General features: G+C 41.5%; 1 protein-coding gene across 2 annotated transcripts in view; it reads left to right on the forward strand.

Annotated features, from left to right (window-relative positions):
* Positions 1 to 4026: 4026 nt before the first annotated feature.
* Positions 4027 to 20645, forward strand: part of LOC308319145 (semaphorin-4B-like) — a 92229-nt gene continuing 75610 nt past the window's right edge. The window contains exon 1 of one of the 2 annotated variants that reach the window (XM_080769022.1): positions 4027 to 4096. The gene's annotated coding sequence lies outside the window, so the exon portion shown is untranslated. Of the gene's footprint in view, positions 4097 to 18662; positions 18926 to 20645 lie in introns of those variants that run through there. The other variant, XM_080769021.1, reaches the window with a different exon arrangement.

Here is a 20645-nt window from a genome sequence, read left to right on the forward strand (position 1 = left end):
TCCATAAACTTGTGAGTTTGTAGATCAGCTATTGTTCATCACATCCCGGTCTGTTGTCATTGCTTCTGCAGCAGCAACATTAAACCTAAGGCCAATCATAATGTCTTAGTTCTAACAGTTTTCTGAAAAACGTATAATGTTGCTACTGTATATCAGTGGTTCTCAAACCTTTTCATGTCAAGGACCCCCACAATTGTATGTATTTGGCTTAATTGTATTTTTTCACTTAAATGTTTTAATTACTTAATTTATTACTACCGGTAATTACAATTCAATGATATGATTGTGACCATTCTGCTAACCAGTACTTTACGTTTGGTACTCTGGTAGCAGGGGTATAACTAGAGTGACGCAGAGTCGCAGACAACACAATTCCGTTAGGGCCCAGAGGCATTTGGGCCCCCCCCCCGTGCCGTCGGTAAAATATAATGATAAATGCATACAGATGCAATGACAGGGCGGAGCCCGGTGGTGGCTGCTGCTAGCACACACGTGCTCTGATGGAGTGTAGGCTAATAACGTGGAGGAAGTCAGAATAGGCGAAGGTGCAGTGGGCTCCCCGATTGCTGCTGCTCTGTTCATGATCTACTGTACAGTGCCCCGCTGTTTATAAACCAATGGGATGTCGGACTAATTCACAGTCCCCTGGTACTCTAAGTGTATATATTGATGCCAATACTTTGGACTTTTACTCGATAAAATGTTGCATGCAGGACTTTTTATTGTAACAAAGTATTTCTACATTGTGCTGTATGGCTAATTGTACTGGAAAAACTCAGACTATACTTCTTCCAGCTGTGTGTGTGTGTGTGTGTGTGTGTGTGTGTGTGTGTGTGTGTGTGTGTGTGTGTGTTGTAATGAAGCCCAGATGTACAGATATATCTGGGCGTCACGCCCACCATTATTACACAAACCTCATGATGTCACTTCCTGTTAGAGTTTACGCCCCCAAATTAAGAACCAGAGACGTTGTTAAAGTGGCTGCTACTGCCCGTCTATCTGCCTGTCAATCTTCCTATACGTATTGCCATGTCGAGCGTGTTTGTAATGCTTCAAGCACTCTGTCAATGATTTGTCAGAAAATGTTCAGGTCAAACAATTACACTTTTACAATTAAACCAAGAGAGGTTTTAGTGTACAATTACACATTATGTCATAGTGGAATAATATATTTGACCAGGAGTACTTATATACTTTGACTCGAGTACTGGAGTACTTGAGTCATAGTACTGGAGTAGAGTACTATGTCCGCCACTACGTGTGACAGCTCCAGCATGCTGTAGATGGATTCAGTGAGCTGACTCAGCGTCTCTCTCACTCCAGCAGAGGAACAAGCAGATAAGTAGAATACATTCTTTAGTCTGTCACTCATTATGTCTGTGATCAACCTTCACACAAAAAACAACAAGACATCATTGGCTCAAAGCACATCTACAAACATTCACTATCGCAAACGAAAACAACAAAAACTACACAACATTGGCAGGAGAAAGCGCAAGTGGCAGCGCTTCTGAAACGCACACACAACAGCAGAACCTGCCAATAACGGTGCGAGGTCATCAATCATTCCTATTGGTTAAATCCTCTTACTGTTGTTTTTCCCCCACCCCCCATGTTGTTTTGAAGTAGCATGATGAATGCATTCGCCTCACTGGAAGTCATGGACACAGGTTTGTGTCTGTTATCATTCAAACACAGCCTGGCTGATGACTGTGTACTATACAAAGTACAATACGCAGAGATTAAAATAGGGTGCATTTTGCATCCCAAAACGCAGTTTATAGTTAAGGGACGCAATAAAACAACGACCTCTGCATCCACGGGATGCACTACTGTACTACTGTACTGTTTTTTATTCTAGTTTATTTTGCTAGCTTTAGTTATAATAATCATTTCTTCTTCTGTTTTCTACATTAATATAACCACATTATAACCATATAAAATGAAATGGGCATACTGGCAAAAGGGGTGCATACTAAGTTTAGACTAGTCATTGGTTAGACATGGGTTAAGGTTAGGTTTAGGTTGTCTGCCCCGTGGGAGGTTAGGGTTAGGGTGAGGGTTTGAGATAGGTTGTAGTTGTAGGACTAATTACTGGTCTAAACAATGACTAGTTTAAACCAAATACTGTCTAAATAAATATGACTCGTTGTTGTCACTTCAACGTCGTTGAAGTGGGACTCATAAAATGTCCCTGAGTAGCACAGCTCCCAGTATGCTGGCAGTATGGTGTTGCACTCCAACTCAGCAATCCATCTCCCAAGGGGTCTAACAATTCTTTACTTACATCTGACAAGCCTGAGACCCCCCACATGGATTCACACATTCACAGACACACTAATACTTATTTTACAATGACTAGACCTGTACGTGCCCGTCGGCCACCGGCCTACTTGAGAACCTAATAATACCGTTGTCTTAGGACCCCTTTTAACTATCTGTCTGTGTCCCTTTTGTGCCCATATTGTATATGGAGATCTCTGTATCTGCCTGTCTGCCTGTGTGTGAGGGAAAACTGACAAACGGGTGAATTGTCAGGTGTGGGGTTGCCATGGCACTCAATTGGCTGAGGCAGAGGTTGGAAATTGCACAGGTGAGGGTACTTGGCCTCATTAGGCCCACTGGCAGAGCCTGACCAGAGCCTTTTGTGGTGGTTCTGGAGAACCGTGGGTCCGACCGACTCGATACCCTCCCTGCGGGGGTGTGGAACGTTTGTGTCGAATTTGACGTCGGTGATACAAACGGTTCTCAAGTTACGTGCATTACAACCGTACACACACACACGCACGCACACAGAGATGTGGCGCATTTATAGTAGGATAGCAAAAATATCAGATTGTGAGCTTATATAATCTATCTGCTATTTTTGTTTAAAATGTTGGCCTAACATTTGACTAACAACCGGGTCCTAAAGACAGGTGATTGTTGGTGCGTTTGCAGGTGTGGTGTGTCCAAGCCGGTCTGAACACACTCACCTGCGACGTCATCGGCTCCCTGACAGGGTGTTTGACAGCTGCTTGCGTCAAACCACACAAAAACAGTTAGTCACGACCCATCTAAAATGGAAATTTGTTTGCTTGCAGTGTCACGCATGCACGCGCACACACACACACACACACACACACACACACACACACACACACACACACACACACACACACAATCCTAGGTGGCTATGACGACACTGCTTGCAGCATCACTGTGTCAAAATCTTGTCTGCAGCAGTGAAGAGGAAAAATACACTGGTTGCACGCACGCACGCATGTACGCGCGCACACACACACACACACACACACACACACACACACACACACACACACACACACACACACACACACACACACACACACACATACACACACACACACACACTGCTGTACACATTTTAGGACAGCTTTCAGAATAGCTGAAACAGCTTTTTAAAATCAGAAGAATTGCAGACAAGCTCTGCTACAGAAACTCTAACCCTAACCCCTATATCATAACCTCTTAAATGAAATGTCTAATCCTAATGTTAACCATTCCTCACTGTAAGCCTAACCTGACATCTTTTATTTTATTTATTTATTACTATTTATCTTGTGAGGAACAGAAACATTGTCCTCACACTGTCTAGTTATCAATATTATATAAAGTACAGTAATACAAGTTCACATACACACACACACACACACACACACACACACACACACACACACACACACACACACACACACCCTGCAGACCCTGCCGTTTCCCCATGATGTAATGCTCCCAGCCTCTTGCTATAGACCCTCCTCTTCTCACACACTCCTCTCTCCTCTCATTCTATTGGTGGCTCCTGTCTGCATCTGCTAGATCAGCTCCCCCTCCACACACACACACACACACACACACACACACACACACACACACACACAGACACACACACACACCTCCCAGCCCTCCCCTCCCAACTTACACACAGCCACACACATACACACACGCTCCATCCATCTGCCTCTCACACACTCTTACACACACTACACACCACGCCATTGAGGGGGGATTCCTCCAGTGCTGCGGATGCATCTCTTCCACCTGCACTCGGCTCTCCGTTGACGGGGGGAAAATTGGGGTGAGTCCCTCCTGATGATCCACACAAAAGGAAGCTTGTTCTGCTTCGTTCCTGCAGGGTGTGTGTGTGTGTGTGTGTGTGTGTGTGTGTGTGTGTGTGTGTGTGTGTGTGGATGCTGAGCGGTGTGGTCTAACGCGTCTCTGCTCCGGGCTACATCGTAGATTCCCATCACCTAGGCGCCGGGTACCATGGCGACAGATTGTGTCAGCTTTCTCCTCATCTCGCATGGTTTTTATGTGTGTAAAGTGTATGTGTGCGCTTGGGTTTGTGTGTGTGTGTGTGTGTGTGTGTGTGTGTGTGTGTGTGTGTGTGTGTGTGTCTGCACGCATGTGCGTGCATGTGTGCATATGTGTGTGCATGTGTGTGTGTGTGTGTGTGTGTGTGTGTGTGTGTGTGTGTGTGTGTGTGTGTGTGTGTGTGTGTGTGTGTGTGTGTGTGTGGAGACATTCAGAAGTTGCGTTTAAATTGCTATCAATAGCTTTACAGCAACTTTAGTTTCCAAACCTGCAAAATGCACCAAGATTAGAATTTAAAAAATATATATATAACATTGTGGTTTAAAAAGTTGAAACCCTATAGCCTGAGTTGGCTCTGTACGTGGACCGCTTTTTCCATCTGCACCAAATCCCTTTGCCAAAAATGCCTAATGTTTCCCCCAGAATATGGATGCTGAGTTTTGAGAATCGTTACACCCCTACGTTTGAGTGACTCGGGGTAGCTGTATGAACTGAACATACAGGCTCCCAGCAGCTGTGACAGTATAATTATGTGGCTATAGATTGTTCCTAGTGTGTCAGGGAGTGTGTGTGTGTGTGTGTGTGTGTGTGTGTGTGTGTGTGTGTGTGTGTGTGTGTGTGTGTGTGTGTGTGTGTGTGTGTGTGTGTGTGTGTGTGTGTGCATTCATGTGACACTTGCAGAGTGCCTTTTCTGTCCACCAGCCCCTATTATCATTGGTCTCGGGCAGAAACCTCGTACTGTATACCTCCATCCAAATGAATACCTTTACTTTGTCATAATAATAATAATAAACAAATAAGCAGCGCAACGTGTTGTGAGCTTGTAGGTTGGCTGTTTTTGAAGAAAATACAAACTATGCTATTTTTGATGGCGGTTAAGTGTGTACTGTATGTGGCTTAGTGGATTTTATATATATTGAACCAATGACAAGCAAGATAATTGTGAATAAGTAATATATACAAAGGAGCATTGGAACACAGTCCCCCCCCCCCCCCCCCCCCTGTTCTGAAAAGTAAGTTACAAGGTTTCCACCCGACAGTGACGTTATGTTCACTGGAGCCTTCTCTTTGCAAGGCTCGAGGATATTGACTCTAACATGGAAAGGTAATTCTATTATTTCCATGGCATTTTGACTGCTAAATGACACATTTACCACAATGGAACTGGGGAATAGTCTCACTGGTACTTTTTTATTATTATTATTTTTCTCAGTCTGGCCAGAATCTATTTTGAGTGGCAGTGCACCACAGAAATAGCCTTTTACAAACTGCTGTGTTGAAATGTTAATATTTTATTATGTTTAGTCGAGCTCTGCACACATGTTTCATAACTAATTCATCCAGATGTTTTTGTTATAGAACATGCATGTGGGATAAAAATAAGCAATGACTATAGAAAAAACAGTGACCTTCAAGCGTTTTGCCCCCTTAGACCTGAAGGTCCATTTACCCACATGCCACACACCTGTAACATCCGTGGCTTTGGGGTAAGCACTTTATATTTTATATTTGTACATTCTACATTTATGGAGATGTACAGGTCTTAAACACTCTAAACAGAAACACTATTTGGGAAATGTCCAAGACTGTCATAGACACACAAATATCAGAATGAATAAAATAAATCTATGACAGTCTTGATCCTAAATCTGTCATAAAGAATGTGTAGGCCTACACATTATATGCAAATTGAAAGGGGGGAAAGTATAGCCAGTTCAAAGCCCAGACGTAAGAGCGTTCTTTTTTTGTGCCAAGTTTTCGAAGCAGTTGGACAACTGGTCAGCTGTAGAAACGCAGACAGACACAAACACAATCCACAGCCTCCTGTTTTAAGTAGTGAGATTAAATCTTCATGACAGCTTTAAACAAAAAATTATTATAACTTTTATCCCACGATTTTACAACCCATTTTTTTCACCCAGTGTCAATTATCTAATCTGGCCACTACACTTCCTCTGCCAACCTGGGGGGGGGGGGGGGCAGTAGACTGGCCTCATGCTTCCTTCTATGCATGAGTAGTCCAAGCTGCTTCTTTTTCACCTGACAGGGGAGAGTTTCCCCGGCCGGACATAGTGCGTGGAAGGAACACGTTATTCCGACCAGTATGTATTTGTTTTGATGTTGGATTGATGTTGGTCTTGTGGACCATGTGAGTAACAAATAAAGCCTCTTGATTCTTGCGATGCGAGACAATCTGTATACCAGTATTCAATTACGCCTATTTGATGAAAAAGAAGAAGAAAAAACTAAACGGCTTTGCCATGCCTTTGAATTGGCTTATTCTTTTTATCAGTAATCAGTCTGTGATTTTCATTCTAGAAGAATAAACTTGCCATGATTCGTCATTTGTTAGTTGGCTTTTCTCGCATTCCTTTGCTGTGCTCCACAAAAACTGAATATGTAGATGATGTTAATAAATACAAGATAAAACTCAGGGGTTCATGGACAGATTATAGACCAGGCCAATGGGGTCAGTGTTGACAACTAGGGGGTGGGGCTCTAAAAGATAATTGGCCCAAGGGCCTGCTTGAGTCTTAACCGGGCTTTTACCGAGCCCTACAGGGGCGTAGGGCTCGGTAAAAGACGTACTAATGAGGATAACTGGCCCAGACGCAACCAATAGGTCAACATGCAATGAGGAAGTACGATTCAAGGTTCCAATTGGCTGTCAGACATCACATGGCTCCTTGAAAGGTTAAATGGTGGTCATCTTGAGGTGATTATTGATTTTAAATTCTATTCAAACCAAAGTTTCCCATTGAATCCTTAAATGAAGTCCATTAAATCCTCAGTGATCATTTATCCATTTGTAAGCTGTCAGTGCTAAATGAGGAGAGTCTGACGTCTGTGTTAACTAGTTAAGACATTCCATGCCTGCTCATGACATGGCCAAGGGGGACCATATACAGGGTGATCAGAGTGTGGCTGAGTACAGATCCTTGGGGGACACCACAGGTGACGGGTTGGTTCAAAGATTTAGCACCGCATTCGGTTCTTCCAGACATTTAGAACCGGAAGCAGTCCAGGGTAGTCACAGAGGCAGATGGTTTAGTCACTAGCGGTTTAGGACGATGGTGTGATCAACTGGTTTTTTATGGGTTTTTTTGTGGCTTTCGCCTTTATTTTTTGTATTTTCTTTATGGAGGGATAGACAGTATAGGCGTCAACTGTTTTGAAGGCTGCAGTGAAATCCAGGAGGATGAGGAGGGAAAGGAGCCAGCATCACCTGCCATGAGAATGTTGTTTGTGAGCTGTTTCACTGCTGTGGGCGGCGCGGAAAGCAGACAGGGTTATCGGAGGAGTTATTGCTGTTGAGATGGCCTTGCAGTTGGGCGGTATTGAAAGTAACTTTCTCCATCACCATGGGGAGGAACGGGATGTTGGAGATGGGCTTTTAGTTGGCATGGACATCCGGGACTAGGGTGGGTTCATTGAGAAGGAAAAGGTCCGTAGGGAGTGGTTTATAGCTTTGGTGATCAAGGGGCATGTGGCTTGGATGTGCCTGTGGGTGCAGGTGGAAGGCTTCATCTGGCTGATGGATGGTGTCCTCAACCTCTTGCTCTGTGGTGGGGGAAGAAGCAGCAGAGAGGCTGGCAGGCCCCAGGTTGTGGGACGACAATTGGGGTGGATTGAGTGAGGGGTTGTGGGTTGATGTTCCCTATAGGCCATATATAGGTATCTTGTATTAACATGCTATACACATACTGTAGGTTAAATCTATAAATGCACCAAGTCTCCGTACGTACGTCTGTACGTGTGTAATCCACGTAACTCGAGAACCGTTCGCCCCACCGACTTCAAATCCGACACACGTGTTCCACACCATGCACCACAGGAAGTGCAGTGCCCGGTGTCGAGTCGGTCGGACCCACGGTTGTCCAGAACCGCCCCAGAAAGGCCTCTGCCCGGGCTCTGGACAGGGCGCCTGCCCAGGGTCCATATATGGAGCTGGACTGTTCTGACATCACAACGCTCCATATTTGGGCACGCCTGACATAAAACTCCTTAAACTGGCCTGTTCCGACATCATACCACTCCATATTTGGGCATGCCTGACACTCCATATATAGGAATAAAGGGACACAGAGAGACACATACAGAAATCTCCATATACTGGACCTGATCACCCCTATATCTCCATATATGGATCTGGCCTGTTCTGACATCACAACATGGGCACCGCTCTAGTAGGTTAAAATAACCTTTTATTCATTAAAATATAGGTTCAGAATTGCTGCTTTAATGGCTATTATGTTCACTGTTCACTGATCACTGCCCAATTGAATTAAATATTCAATCCACAAAGTCACCTTCCCATTCATAGAAGTGGAGCAGCCCCAGGTTCTATGTTCATATTAGAACCTCTTTGCTTGCTTTAGAGCCATGTTGATAATGACAAAATGTGTGAGTTCCTTAAGCCCTATAATTATGTACTTTCTTGTATGATCAATGCAATGCAAATCACAATGTGTCACATTATTGTTAGCTTGTAGATCGGCTGTTTTGGAAACGTTGGAAATTGTTAGAATTTTGTTTTACTTCATTTATTTCATTTAAAAAGTATATATTATTCTTTGTTTAATGATGTGCACAAAACAAGGATATTACAGGTTGAAAACGCGTTTCTTATGAGCGGCATTGCCCTTTAGTTCTGGACCATACCTCAAGTCATATCGTTAATAATCAACGACTCATTATTATTTCACTCTCACAGTGCCTGGAGGCAGTCAGAAATGTATAACACACCCCCACCGCCACTGCCACCCAACCAACCCCCCACACACTCCTTCTTAGGACCTTCACCTCTGCCCTGTTCTTGCTGGATGCTGTTGCCATCGGGCAGAAATCTCGTATCTCAATATAATTATTTTCATGCTTTTTATTCCGTAAATGAATACCCCACTCAACTACTACGAGAGTAGTTCACAAAAGCAGTGAAAATAGCAGATCTACAACCTTGTACTGTAGATCTATTTTCACAGTTTAAAATAGTTTTAAAACAATAATATGGGGAGAGAAAAAGGAATGATTTTGGACATACAAGGTAGGTTTCCACCCAACAACATCGATGTAGACTAGAAGCCCAGCTGCTTCCTTCAGAGGAGAATAAATCCATGCATTGAACCGACACACAGTAAGACATCCACACATCCACCGTCACCAGTGGTGGACAAAGTACTCAACCACAGTACTTGTGTCAAAGTACAGATATAGGTTACTCCTGGTCAAATCTGCCGATACCGATTCTGACCGATTCCGATATTATACAGAGGACCACAATGGAAACAAGCCTAGGCCCTATAGGGGCTTGGCCCAAAGCCTGTTAATAAAGTATTCAATCAATCAATAAATAAATAGCCTATACTATTTTCCAAGTGTCTGTTTCCACAACTGAATGACTACTGAATGAGATGAGTACACAAATTAAATGTAGATTTTAAATTGTATTTATTTTTTGCTGTTGAAAACCGATTAAATAATCTGTATTATTTTGAGACCATTCCGATACCGATCTGGCATTTTTATGGCCGATATGGCCGATTCCGATTATGCTACCTATTAATCGTGCGTCCCTACTTTTAAATGCTTAAGAAATTAAACATACCAATTTAAAGGCACATTTTCTTATTTTTATGTGAATGCAATTTAGACCCCCTACCCCACAAAAAAATAGAAAATACATGAAAATTCCAAAAGTAGAGAAAATAGCCGATCTACAAACTCACAACGTGTCGCACTCGACGCACTGGCAAAAATACAAACACTCAAGTAAAGTACAGATACAATACAAATGTACTTGTAGCCTACTGTAGCTGCTACAGTACTCAATGTAATATGTTACCACTGAATATAAAGCCAGAGACTCTAGAGACTCTCCAGGGAATGTCTTCTTACACCCACATAACATTAGACTAATGTTCTACAGAGTTCCACGTTAAGCACTATATATTGTGTGTGTGTGTGTGTGTGTGTGTGTGTGTGCGTGTGTGTGTGTGTGTGTGTGTGTGCGTGCGTGTGTGCGTGCGTGCGTGCGTGCGTGCGTGCGTGCGTGCGTGCGTGCGTGCGTGCGTGCAGGCAGCACCCCAGGGTACATGATGTGGGGTGGGGTGCGGTGGGCTGTTAAGGGTGGAGAGGAACTCTGCTTTTGAAATATATATGATCATTCATATCCAGTGGAGACTGTCTGAAATGTTTTATATTTATTTTCTTCATAATATCACAAGTTAAAACTTAAATTTAACCATTTTTCATTTATTTTATATTTAAAAAGGCCATAACTCTTTAGAAGGACAATATCAGTCACCAGAAGCACAAGACGTTTGTGTTTGTGTTTGTGACGTTTGTGTTATCACTTATCAATGAGTCTAAGATGGTTAACTTGGACTTGCCGTGTATGATAAAATGAATATCAAATATCTAAATATTGAATCAAGCAATAACGGTCTGGTCTGGGGTGCACACAAAAGCCAGAGTAGATGTTAAAATGTCCCCAGAAGTGTTGTTAAGTAAATTACCCCTTTAAGTAAATGCTCATGGTTTGGTGGTGCCACATGCTTCTGCTGTCATGTGTCAGGTCACGACCTTGTAGGACTACTGTACAGTGTACACCCTACCTCACCCTACCTCTGCCAGATGTTCTTTCTTTCTTTCTTTTTCTTGCTTGTTTTCTTTCCAGTCCTAGTGTTTATTCTGAGCAGCACAACAGAAATGCCAAAAACTAAACATTATTATCGTGTTGCCTCCCTCCCACAATGTCTCTTTCTTTCTTTCTTTCTTTCTTTCTTTCTTTCTTTCTTTCTTTCTTTCTTTCTTTCTTTCTGTAGGACCAATCATTAATTAATGAATTAATACTGTACTTCAGTACATCTTTTGAGTATCTCTTCTCTCTTCTTCATTCTAGGAGGGAAAAAGGTACAATGAATGAAGTATACTGTAATAAATTAGATTAAAACACATTTCTTTAGCTTGAAAATCTTTGAGTTTTGGGAAAATATACAGCAATGCATTGATTCTATTTAAACGACGGCAATCTTCTAAACCTTGACTCCATTGTTTTACGGAGTATAAGAAAAAAAGAACCAATCACATTCAGATGACAATATGTCAGAACTGAAAGTGAGAGAGCTAATTAGAGCTGATGACATGCTCTGTATTGCCTGCCTAATTATTTTCCCTGTCACCTCAACTACACACACAAATCTGTTGGTGCGTGTGTGCGTGCGTGTCAGGTAGGCTGGGGAGTGGGGACAGTCAGGATTTGGAAGTGGGGGGTCTGTGATAAGGACATGAAGTGCCATCTGTGGTGACACACTGTACTGTACTCATCGTCATCGTCACTGTTGCTGTGTTATCGTTGCTGTCGGGCGGAAACCTTGTATGTCCAAATGGCATTACTTTTCAGGTAATCTCAGGGGGAAAGAGCCACACTTGTTCATACTTTTCGTTGGTTTCATCACTTCCAATTTCACTCGTTTATCCTATCCTCCTATATCCTGTAAGTGTTCTCAGCCCAGATGGAATGGCATTGGTATCTGTATCCAGATTCCAGACCTGAAAATGTATTTTTGGTTTATTAATGAGCTGGAGAGATGGGGAGAACCCTGTTACTGAACAAACACTATACAATGAATGCTACCAGAACATAGAGCACTTTAACACGTATATTCTAACAAAGACATCAAGTAACAACCTTTAAATTAACCCTGTTTATCCCCCAGTATGAATATATAAATAACAATAAGACTTCATCATGTTCCACTGTAAAGCCCGCCCTCCACACACGCACGCACGCATGCACGCACGCACACACCACACACACACACACACACACACACACACACACACACACACACACACACACACACACACACACACACCTGTGTTAGAGAGAAGGTGAGGTCTGAATGAGACGTTAGGACATTTTTTTGGGACTGCCTGGCCGCTGGGACAAGACGATGACGCAGGATGAGTCATGCAGACTTTTATAGAACGTTGTGTTTTGTTACGCAGTAGGACTCAGGAGGCACAGGGCCCAGTCTGCTCTGTCATTGTCACAGCCATGCCTGGGGTGCAGCTCAACGCACTTAGAGCTGGAGGCTGTGGGTGCTAACTAAGGCCCCCGCCAGGCCGCCACACACAGAAGCCTGACGTTAGCCTTGATCGATAAGCGCATATGGCTTAAAATCTCTTATAGCAGCGTCCGTCCGTCCGTCCGTCCGTCTGTCTGTATGTTTGGGGTACGAACAGCTGCTTGGTGACCTAAAGTGGCACTGACTGTTGAGCAGCCTAAAAGGGCTCATTGACTGGTCCTGTCTTATCGCTGCTTGCAACTATATTTGTTTTATTATAATTCATAGATAGTTTTAATACATTATAGTAATTATGTAACGCATTTTAATCACTCTTATAATGCATATAATAATGTAATTATAAGTTGAGGGTTTAACTATTCAAAACGTCATGCAAATGTAAAATATAACCACAAATGAATAAATAAAAACAAGTACATTTTAATCCTGGTAATCCACAGCTGGCCATGGATTGGATCTGGGAGCTGTTAAAGTCTGTTAAAATACTTAACCCCAATAAGAGCACCACATCAGACCCTAATAGAATACTAATTATGGCTGGTCTACACTAGTACATGCACACACGATGTCTGGAGTGGTCTTCACTGGAGACTTTGTGCTTCACTTCATCAGTTTGATCTGGATAGGGAGCTGCAGTGTTTCTGTTGTAGTGTGTCCGAACCACTTTCAACCTGGTTGTCCACCTTGTCCCTGCTTTGGGCATTTCAAAAACGTCAAAGATCCCTCTCAAAATGTGCAGATCTACATCATTGTGACACATTGTGGGATTATAGATTGCCTGTTCATGAGAGAGAGAGAGAGAGAGACGCTGTGTTTCTGTCGTTGTTTGTCTTAAACCGAATACATTAATTCCTTATCCAATTAAAAAGAACACACACATCTCCTCACCCCCACATGAGACCACTTAATGTTGATCAAAGTGCTTCTTCCACCAAACCTCCGCTGCTTCACGGATCTGTGTCGTTGAACATCTTCATGTCTGCAGATTACCAACCGCACTCTTTGATTTGATGCCACATTTCCCCCCAGCATTTGGTGGTGGGGTTAGCTAATTTGCACTGATAGCAAGCTGTGAAACTACAAGGTGGACTGTTTCTGGGAGGTATGGAAGATTGTAGTCAGTAGCAGACCTATACCGCCTACAGTGAGCCCGTGATTCAACATTGTGCCCAATACAATGGTGGAAGAGGTACTCAGATTTTGTTTACTTAAGTAAAAGTTGCAATACACCACAATGTAGAAATGCTTGTCAAAAATAAAAGTGATAACTCATAAAGTATACAGGATAAACAAATTAAATAGAAAGTGATAGGAAAATAGAGCAGAGAAATTTGGAACTGGAACACTATATAATCAAAGCGGATATATGATATTTAATTGTGGGGTTCACTCTCCTGGTCGGGGAGACGGTCCCCTGTTACTGAACAACACTAATAATTACTATAAAAATGTAGACTACACAGTCTGTAGTTGTTAATTCGGTTGAAGGACACTTGCTCCCCGTTGTTCTGAGCCTGACTTTTTCAGAAGTTGGACGATTATAATCTTCTCCCCAAAGTAATCTATGATTCAAGAGCCTCAGCAGATTAAAGGAGAGAGCCTTTGATTTGGTCGCTCCTCTGTTTGGTTTGGAAGAGTGACAATCTTCTCAGAATAAAACAACATTCTGTCTGGGCCTGGCTCTCAAATGGCCTCAAGCAAGGTCATGGTCTGTGGTGTACTCAATTATATAGTCAGAGTACAATTTCAATGTACTTTTACATACTTCAGCATTTCCATGTCTTCATAACTTTATATTTCTACCTTAAATATGGTACTTTTTACTCCACTATATTTATTTGACACTTATAGTTTAATCAAATTGATAAAACAAGCTTTTAGATATTTTCGAATATCTGAAGTATAAAATAGGGCTTACGTGGTTAATGATGAATAATTTTATTGTATTGTATGAATAACGGTACATGATTCTGAAATGAGGCATTGTGCATAATGAGTACTTAAGAAAAATAACGAAAAACACAAACAACAACAAGAATATTATGATGACAAATTATTATGACAAATACCTTTGTACTTTGAATTGGTAATATTTTGAATGCAGGACTTGTAACCAACTATCTTTACACTGTGGTATTGCACCTTTAATTAAGTCCGAAACGTATTCTCCCCCGTGGTCAAGGTAAACTTTGTTCTCCCACAAGGGGACATTCTGGGTAAGCCTTGATTATCGTCTTTGATTGATTACCGTTATCCTGTCTCTCTGAGGTCGCTGCAAAATTATTGCCAATGTTTCACTTCACAGAAAACAAGGGACTTTAAACCTATACTTTGCTGTTATCTTCTCCCCCTCTGGTTGTGATAGATGGTTTTGTGAGAGGCTTCAAAAAACATGATAATGACGATAATTTGAGTTGTGGGTTCAGCGGTGAAAGAAGTACTCAGATTGTTTACTTAAAGCAGCACTATGTAACTTTCCTCTTCTTCCACGGATTTGAACCTGGTTTAAGTGCTGAATTTGTTTTTACCATTGAGTTAAATGAGCCTGCCTGCTTACATTAATTAAATTGAATCTTGACCATCAGGTCAAACTTTGTGTCTAGGGGAGGCCTGACCTTGCTTTGACAAATAAATGACACAATCTAAATGTCTCAATAGAAGAGCAGGGAAACAATATTTAACCACCCTAATTGTATAAGTTATATTGTATTAACATAGCTAATAATAGATTAGACAAAAACACATTTTATTCATTAAAATAAATTACATAATGAGGCTTTAAGTAAAGGTAGCGATATCACAATGCAGAATTACTCCGTTAAGTATTGGCACTGTATAAAATAGCTATACAGATAAAAAAATATATTTTGGTTTAAACTAACTTATTGTAGGTTTTATAATAATAATCAGATTATTCAATATAACTTCAAATAATTGTAGAAGTAGAAGTAAAAAGAAATCACACCCGTGTGAAGTGAGTGGTGCAACTTCGCGTGGGGGTCCCCGGAAGTCGAGCCGCCCGTGTCCGAAATGGTCGAGAAATGACAGAGTTACCGTGTGGGGGTCCCCAGGGGGTTTTACTGTACTGTACTGTCCCACCCGGAATGTGTGTGTGTGTGTGTGTGTGTGTGTGTGTGTGTGTGTGTGTGTGTTAGGCTGCACAACACTGACACTTTGTGGTGAAAACCAACGCTATTTTCATGCTCAGACACAGCCAGCCATAGACCCAGGGACCGAGAGTCAGACAGAACAGAGGGGTCAGACTGACAGACGATCCTTTTTGTTCTTGAGACTTAAAGAAGAACTTGTCGTCTAGACTCAACCATTCTTTTCATGTCTTTGGGACACAAAGAGGTGACATGAATGAATGAGTCGGGTTGTGTTCAGCTCTTTATGTCTTTGTTAATAATCTCTTGTAATTTTCATTGTGGTGGACCTTCTCAGTTCCCCTCCATTGTACAGCTTACGTCTGATAAATAAGACGCAGTGACAGTGGGACGCCCCGCGTTGACAGAGAGGGCTTATCACTGTGAAGACAGAACAAATGTGAAGACAGAACAAATGTGGAGACAGAACAAATGGATTTCCTCTGTGCGGAAATCTATGAGCAGGTTAGGTGCGCTCTATAGACTCTAGCGCACCTATAGTATAGACTCGAGTACCCAAAACATGCAATTCCAGTTTGGCCATGGATGTTGCTTTCATGATACATGGTGTTTCTTTGGTAAAAAAAATACAAATAGGCCGCACCCACAAATTGTGAAGGCAATTCCAGGCAAGCATCAAAACCCTGATTGACTGTCATTGTCACATGACTAGGGATGGGTATCGTTAGGATTTTTGTGAGTCCGGTACCGATTCTGGTTCTTCATATCGATTCCGGTTCCTAACGGTTCCCTATTTCGGTTCCAAAATGGTATAACTTAAATAAGAGTTGTTTAAATGTTAAATGTTTAATTAACAAAAAGCTTTACTTTATTTCAGGAGTTTTCCATTGATTGTGAACGAGAGACCACCACCCTGACTAAGAACCACTGTTGTGTTGGAATGTGATATGAGCTAAGATTAGTGTTTTCTATGCAATGTATCCCATACACCACTGTTTCTCAACCGACGATTTCTCAACCATGGCATAATAAGCGTGCAGGTGGTCCATGGGAACATTTTTTTTAAATATAAATAAAATGCCTTTGATAAATGTATTAGCATATGTTTAAATAATACAGTATTATTAATTATATTAAGCCCAGGCTTTATAATTATATATATATATAAATTATATATATATATATATATATATATATATATATATATATATACGGTTACCCTTTCCATTCTACAGTTTAATGTACAGTAGGCTACTGATAGAGCAGACACATAATGACATGATTATATGGGCACATTTCCTAATAATAATGGCTCAATCAGGCAAGCTGGTACACTTACCTATCTTGAGATTCTATCTCCCTTTTCCTTGGAATTTCTTAACCTCAGACTTCCCAGTAATTCTGATAACATTGACGGAACAGTGCAGAAAAGTTTAGTGCAGTGTTCCATGGAAGAAAATACTTTGCTACATTACTAAATGCATGGTCAGGGACCACATACCTTACGGACCACCTGTTGAAAACCCCTGCTTTATTTCTTTAAGCCTTAGTCAATTTAAGACATGTAATGAATAGAATAACATCCTCTCCTTTATTCAACAGTTGATAGCATTCTAGTTTACTCTGCTTTTGTGTTTTGTGTCAGATAGATTTTCGTTTGCTGTTTTTTAATTTGGCTTAATAGTCCAGCTGACTGAGGAGGCAGTTTCACTGTGACCCCTTTTCCACCGTTTTTTAGTCCATGAGCCAGATCTCCAAAATTGGAACGTTAATTCCTATGAGTGGGTTTTTTCATATTTTCCTACATAATGCCTAATGCAAATGTGTAATTTCAGAAAATGTGTAAAACAATAATTCATTGTCTTCGTTTAAAGTAATGAACTGGGGAAGTTTCATGGTGATAACAAAATGTGTGATGAATATGAATAAGCTACTCCTGTGGAAGTGTTATCATATTCATTTACTTATATTGATCCTATAAAAATATCGGTATTGTTTCACCAACTCAATTAATTAACGTTCCAAATTTGGAGTTCTGACTCATGGACTAAAAACTGGTTCTGAACTGAACCGGTTCCCAACTGGTGGAAAAGGGGAGCGAGTGCCTTGTTATGGAGTGCATCTGGGTCACTTTCTTTTAGGTGGTTGTAGAATTTAAGTGCTCTCTTTTGGAGGGGCTCTAGCCCCTCCTATGTCCCGCTTTGAGGGTTTGTGTAAACGCAAACATGGAAAATGAAGGTGAGGACGCAAATTGTGATTGGCCGGAATGAGATGATGTATGATGTATGATGATAAGAGCGCCCTTCACTTCACACGGGTGTGATTTTTGTGAGGCCTCCAATATTTATCTATTTAGTGTAGAATTTACGTCATATGTCTGAGCAAATCGACACGTTAGGTCATGATGATGTACTATGATAAGAGTGCCCCTCACTTCACACGGGTGTGATTTTTGAGGGGCGCTAGCCCCTCCAATATTCAGCTATATTAGTGTAGATTTTCATCTTACACAAACAATACATTTCCATTGACAATGAATATAGAATTTACGTCATATGTGGACGAGCAAATCGGCTATTTAAGTTTGCTGTTTACACAAATCCGGCTGTAATTATTTGGGTAATATTTGTCTCCACTTTTGTAGAGTGTTGTTATCAGCCCTTGATTCCATGTGCTGGGGGAAATCCCAGAGCTGAGCACAATATTTAGGAGTTTTAATATGGCCAGTTGGAATTTGAGGTCTGTGAATTCTATCATTTCATTTAGAATACCATCCGCCCCACTGTCTTATAGTACTTTTAGGGTGATCTCATCTGGGAACCTCAATACAAAGAATCTGAATACAAATACAATATAATACAACACATATATAGCCTACATGTGGGGGTCCTTGACATTAAAAAGTTTGATATACTGATTAATAATAAACAAATTAAGCCTACATGTGAGTGAGTAGCCGACTAAGCAGGAGGGGGAGGGGCTGAGCCTGAGTTGTTCCAGTCTCCACCATCAAAGAGGCAACGTGTGTGCGTGTGTCGTGCGTGCGTGTGTTGGAGGAGGAGGAGGAGGAGGGGCTTTTTTAAGTTGTACACCCCAAAGCGCTCAAACATTTAGTAGTAGTAGCAGAAGCAAGAGAAAGCACACGTATACACACACAAGCGCACACACATAAGAAAAACACGCACACGCGTTGTGGTGGTGGACGGGCAGACAAGGTGAATTCATTGCATGGAAAAGGAATACTGCGGGTTTGTGGATTTAAAGCCATTTATGGACGACTGACGGCACAGCAGCAGCGATGCACATGCAGCTGAACTGAAACGGCTTTATTTATTTCACCCTGGACTCCTGGAGATAGATGTCTTTTCTTCCCAGTGTTTGGACCACGGTAACTCGGTAAGACAGCAGTTTGCTTTTTTGTTTTTCATTGCGCCCTTTCGTTTGCTTTCAAATGGCATTTAGATGGATGAAGTTTGTGCCGCATTTGACTATAGTTTGTGAATGTGCCATGTAGTTACGGACGGTGATGTTCCCTCAGCCCCCACAGTGACAGGCATGTGGGATGGGTCTCGTGTTCGTTTGACTTTTGAGGGAACATAGTACCAGTTCTTCTCTAACTAAATTACATTTAAATATCAACGTGGAATGCCTAGTTGTGTTTGTCAGTGGAGTGTGGAACAGTGAAAGTAGGCCTATTAATAGAACCATTGGAACAGCAAATACAAGTTCAGCTTTATATCTGCTGTGATGAACTGCATTCATATACCGGGTATAGGCTAGATTTGTTGGACAGTCTAAAATACGTGTAGCCTATATCACTGCACCACATTGTGAAGGTAGAGAACAGAACCAGATGGAATGGATGTCTATCATGTCTTTACTGTTTACATATTTGATCTGCTCTGACCAGGGGGATCATCTGTGTAAAGCAGCGGTGAACTGTTAAATACGTTTACTACTTGATTTGGTCCACTGACTATAGGCTACTTTATTTGTAGTATTTATTTATTTGTTTTTGTTTTGGAAACGTAGGCCTATGACTTTCACTGCACTACATTTCAGTGATGAATATTGTAGGCCTACTTTTGTCTCATCTGTCCTGGAACAGTTACAGTGAATAAAACGTGTACGAATGAATGAACCATTATCTTTATTATATCTAACTCATGTGAGCTTGTAGATCTGTTATTTTCACAATAAAAGTCCGAATTTTGTTTAGATTTTAGTTTTTAACTTCTTGTAAATCACAATACAGCAATGCAGTGATATAAAAAAAAAAACAAGAACAAAATCAGACCCGTCTGAACTGAGTGATGCTGTATAAGCCCTTCTCCCTGGGTGTGTGTTTGTGTTCGTGTTCGTGCACCGTTAACCTTGGCCGATGCCAAACTTTGCACACACAATCCCTGGATGCCAACAATGAACCTCTGCTCTGCCCAAAATGTTCCAGAACGGACTGTTATAGCGCCACCATGAGCTTTTTACCTATAACTGCACCGATCTGTGTGAATTTGTGAAACATTACATGCACACTCCCTAGAAGCCAAGGACAAACCTTTGACCTGCATTATTCACATCTGCCATAGCACCATCAGGAGGCTGACTTTTGTAAAAAAAAAAAAATGTTATTAGCTACTACTCCAGATTCTGTCCAAAAATCCAGCAAATTGTTTCACAGTAATTCTCTAGTTATGTGCTCAAGACTGATCTGTCAGATATTTCATATTCCATCCTAATTGGCTAACATTGGCTTTCAAAGTTTGCAGGATTGGCCCGTTTTGAACAAAAAGCCTCAAATCATGAACGCAGCGTGCAAGACAGAGTGGTCAAAGTTGAGCGAAACTTGCGCTATATGGATAGAAATGGGTCAACAATACAAATTACGCTAGTTTTGTGGATTCATTTATTTTTACTGAACTGAACTAACCCTTTAACTCAAGTACAATTTTGACTCGAGTAGCCTACTGAAGAGTCGTGCTTTGTCCACCAATGCTTTAAAGCGCTATAGATGACTTGTTTGTGTGGTGATTATTTGTTATTTTTGTCCTAAAGCAACATGGGCAAAGTTATTGCTGCTAGCCATTTAGTGTTTATAAAACTCAGTGACTGCAGCGAG

The sequence above is a fragment of the Protomyctophum bolini genome (assembly GCF_963924005.1).
Source record: "Protomyctophum bolini genome assembly, chromosome: 1".
In the NCBI taxonomy this organism is placed as follows: domain Eukaryota; kingdom Metazoa; phylum Chordata; class Actinopteri; order Myctophiformes; family Myctophidae; genus Protomyctophum; species Protomyctophum bolini.